The following is a 5,094-nucleotide window of genomic DNA, read 5'->3' as shown; positions in this document are numbered from 1 at the left end:
TGTGTTCCACTGATACTTGAGCTTATCTGGCCCTTATTGGCTGCGGGGATGACAGTGAGGTGTGTGTGTGGGAAATGTGGGGAGGGGGGGACCAACCGTGACCCCCCCCCCCCCCCCCCCCCCAGAGAAGGAGATGGCTGAAATACTGTGGATGGAAGAGGAGGGCTTGGGTTTTGGAAAGGAGCAGCTGAGAAGCTTCTGATGCTAAATTTACAATGATGGAAGGCTGGGAGGGGGGGGGCAGGCGTGGGGGGGTTACACATCAGCTTGGCATCCAGACAATGGAGTGTGTGTGTGTGTGTGTGTTTGGCAGCTACTTTATGAATCGGTCCGTCAACCACTTTGGAATGTAGTTAGGGGAAAAGAAGAATATTTTATTATTATTATTATTATTATTATTATTATTGTTGTTGTTATTATTATTGTTAGGCATTGCCCCTTTTTAAAAATATATTTTTTATTATTATATTATATTTATAATATTTTTAAATATATTTTATATTAAATATTTTAACTTTTTCTAAAATGATGTTTTTAAATTTTAATTATTTTTCTCATTTTGAAAAAATAAGCACATTTAACACATTTATATAACACATTTATTTTGGTTGTTTTCTCAGAATATTTTATTATTATTATTATTATTATTGTCGTCAGGCATTGCCCCTTTTTTCCCTCCATTTTTTTAAAACAAATATTTCATATAAAATATTTTTTATATATTATTATATTATATTTTTAATATTTTTTAATGTATTTTATATTTAATATTTTAACTTTTTTATAAAATAATCTTTTTAGATTTTTTTATCATTTTGAAAAAATAAGCTAACACATTTATTTTGGTATGTTTTCTCACAATAATTTATTATTATTATTATTATCGTCAGGCATTGCCCATTTTTTCCTCCATTTTTTTAAACAAATATTTCATATAAAATATTTTTATGTTATATTTTTATATATTATTATTATTATATTTATAATATTTTTAAATATATTTTATATTAAGTATTTTAACTTTTTTCTAAAATAATCTTTTTCAATTTTCAATTTTTTTCTCATTTTGAAAAAATAAGCTAACACGTTTATTTTGGTTGTTTTCTCAGAATATTTTATTATTATTATTATTATTATTGTTATTATCTTCTTATTCTTCATCTTCGTCTTCTCCTTCGTCGTCTTCTTCTTATTATTATTCTTTTTATTATTATTATTCTGATTAAAAATGTGTATTGGTCATGGAGGATGATCACCGGCTGCACGGCTGAGTGATGGCGTCATCTTTGCACCGCATTTAGCACATTGTGGTCACACCTTTGTCTCCATTACGCTCGTCTGAAAAACACTTCTATCACTAAAAAAAGGTCTGTAAATTCTCCTCAGAACGTTTTGTAATAATATGTATAAATATAAATTATATATATATAAATATAATTAATTTTTTTATTTATTTATAAATATATAAATAAATATAACAAGCTCTATTGTACGCTAAACGGAGGATTGCGGCGTAAATTTCCGCTGCAAAAAAAACTGTTAGGCAGTTGATGTTTAGCTAGCTAATAGGATGCTAACAAGGAGGAATGTTTTATAATAATATGTATAAATAAATATATAAATAATAATAATAAATATATAATTTATATATTATATAATTTATTTATATAATTTATATATTATATAATTTATTTATATAATTTATATATATATAATTTATATAATTATAATTTATATAAATATATAATTTATTTATATATAGATAAATAAATATAACTATTGTACGCTAACCGGAGAATTGCGGCGTAAATTTTTGCTGACTTATCTGTTCTCGGAATAAACAAACTTGAATGTTCCATTTTTTTCCTTAATATTCCGAAATTAAATGACATAATTTTTCTTCATAATATTACGTTATTCTTGTAAATTACAACTTTTTTTTGAATATTTTTATTATTCTTGGGGTTTTAAAAAAAATCAAGCTAAAACAAAAACAATAATTTACAATATTCTTGTAAATTACAACTTTTTTTTTGAATATTTTTATTATTCTTGGGTTTAAAAAAAATCAAGCTAAAACAAAAACAATAATTTACAATATTTTTGTAAATTACAACTTTTTTTTAAATATTTTTATTATTCTTGGGTTTAAAAAAATTAAGCTAAAACAGAAACAATAATTTCCAATATTATTGTAAATTACAACTTTTTTTGAATATTTTTATTATTCTTGGGTTAAAAAAAATCAAGCTAAAACAAAAACAATAATTTACAATATTCTTGTAAATTACAACTTTTTTTGGAATATTTTTATTATTCTTGGGTTAAAAAAAAAAAATCAAGCTAAAACAAAAAGAATAATTTTCCCGGCTGTCGGTGAACTGTTCCTGTATTCCTTCCCGATCTAAGCTAATCTTCGGATCTGAATGAGGATAATGAGATCTATTCCAAATAACAGGTGCAAAACCAAAGGCAAGATTGGATTGTTTATCATCTGGATAACGTGTCCGAACACGGATCCCGTTTTAATACCGCTTGTAAATGGGATCAAAGACCGCTGGACTGGACTGAACTGAACCTGGACGCTTTTGCTACGACTCCTTGTGCTAGCTTATTCTCACGAATTTGGGAATATTTTTTTGCATTGTAACGTAACGCGAACATTCAATTCTTTACGAAGAATGAAACCGTTTGTAATTCTGCCCTAAATAACATTCTGGCGTGTGTAAACAATGTGGGTGTCAACAGTAGGCTTAGCGCCTTTGCAGGCATTCCAGAATGCATTGGTGGTGTGCAGTCAGGGCCAGCAATGCCTTCTCTGCTGGCCCAAAAGCACTCAACATACATTTATAACTTCGATTCTATTATTTTTTTTATTTTTTCCATGAAATTGTATTCATTTATTCTCAACAGTATATTTTTTCGACAGGGCTGCACAGTGGTCGAGTGGTTCGCGTGCAGAGCTCGCAGCTTGGAGTTTGTATGTTCTCCACAGTGCATGCGTGGGTTTTCTCCGGGTACTCCGGTTTCCTCCCACATTCCAAAAAAACATGCTAGGTTAATTAGCGACTCCAAATTGTCCATAGGTATGTCACAAAAGCAAAAAAAAAAACAAAAAAAAAATTTAGTTGGGAGCTGATATTTTCCTGAAACTTACCTATGTTCTACTATGTATGAATGTGAGTGTGAAATGTATCTTTTCGTGAAAAGATACATTTCCGTTCTTATTCCGTTCTTTTGTAACAAGCAGTAGAACACAGGTAAGTTTCAGGAAAATATCAGTTCCTAACTAAAAATCTTTTTGTGAAAAGATACATTTCAAGCATAACTGGATTGTTTTACATCACAATAACTATTCACAAATATAACCCCGGGAACTGGCTGCACGGCGTTTAAGTGGTGAGCACACAGGCCTAACTACTAAAAGATCCAAGTTCAATTCCTTTTAAAAAAAATTATTTAAAAAAAATCCAAGTTCAATTCCTTTTTTTTAATTATTAAAAAAAATCCAAGTTCAATTCCTTTTTTTTAATATTAAAAAAAATCATTCTATTATTCTTGATTTATTTGTATGCGTGGGTTTTCTCCGGGTACTCCGGTTTCCTCCCACATTCCAAAAAACATGCTAGGTTAATTAGCCACTCCAAATTGTCCATAGGTATGTCACAAAAGCAAAAAAAAAAAAAAAAAATTTAGTTGGGAACTAATATTTTCCTGAAACTTACCTATGTTCTATGTAGTATGAATGTGAGTGTGAATGGTTGTTTGTCTATATGTGCCCTGTGATTGGCTGACTCGCCCGACTTTACCCAAGTCCGGTGAACAGCCATCAGCCACCGGTAGGGGGCTGCACCTTGATCACCTCAGGTGGTCTGGGGGGGGGGGGAAAAAAACCTCCCACCTATGCCTGCAACACGGACTGCAGGGAAGAGGTTTATTTTTGGAGCGCCTCTCTCCTTAAAGCTCCAGTTCACTTGAGGATTCCCGTGGCACTCCGAGCCCGGGATTAGCAAGCAGGGAGCAGTTTGTCCCGACATCCGCTCGCCAAAAAGGTAAAGCAAAGTGTGTGTGGCTTGATGGACAAGCTGGTGATGTGTCCTTGAACTGGCCGGATGCCATTGGATTACATGCAAAACATGGAATCGCTAGCAGCATGTATGCTAACCTTAAATCTTGATATGAAATGCATGATACATACAATTTATAAAAAAAAAAAAAAAAAAAAAAAAAAACGATTTCTAGAACGATACATTGGTAATGGTAATGGTTGAATTTCATTTGAACGTGCATCAGATTACAATTGAATGCATCACATAATCAGTTCGCAGTTCCACATGTCCGAAAGGAGTAGGAAGAAGCAAAGCTTATTAAATCCTACCCCTCCATCTGGTTACTTTTACAATCAGTAACTGTTACATTTGTTCACTTCCTGCTTTCCTAATAGTTTGGTTTTTTTGTAAAAATTTTTTTTTAGAAATTTTGTTTTTTTTTCTAATTTTTATTTAAATTTAATTTAAGTTTTTATTTTATTTTTTTGTCAATTTGACATTTGGTGACAATTGAATCGCCGGTACGATACCTAATTTCAGCGTACAATCAATAACTGTTACATTTGTTCACTTCCTGCTTTCCTAATATAGTTTGTTTTTTTGTAAATTTTTTTTTCGAATTTTTTTTTTTTTTTTCAAATTTTTATTTAAATTTAAGTTTAAGTTTTTATTTTATTTTTTGTCATTTTTTGACATTTGGTGACAATTGTGAATCGCCGGCACCTAATTTCAGCGTTCCACATTAAAAGGAGTAGGAAGAAGCAAAGCTTATTAAATCCTACCCCTCCATCTGGTACTTTTACAATCAGTAACTGTTACATTTGTTCACTTCCTGCTTTCCTAATATAGTTTGTTTTTTTTTGTAAAAAAAAATCAAATATTTTTGTTTTTTTCTAATTTTTATTTAAATTTAAGTTTAAGTTTTTATTTTATTTTTTGTCAATTTTTTTATTTTTATTTTTTATCGCTGGTTCTTGAGTGAAATCAACAAGTGGATCAGCGTAGTATCTGCAGTCATACGATTGTTTTGTTTGTTCATTTTTTG

This window comes from Doryrhamphus excisus, linkage group LG1 (genome assembly GCF_037039965.1).
Source record: "Doryrhamphus excisus strain RoL-2023G ecotype Guam linkage group LG1, RoL_Dexc_Guam_v1.1, whole genome shotgun sequence".
NCBI classification, from domain to species: Eukaryota; Metazoa; Chordata; class Actinopteri; order Syngnathiformes; family Syngnathidae; genus Doryrhamphus; species Doryrhamphus excisus.
The sequence above is the reverse complement of the archived record's forward strand: the minus strand, read 5'-3'. Positions refer to the sequence as shown.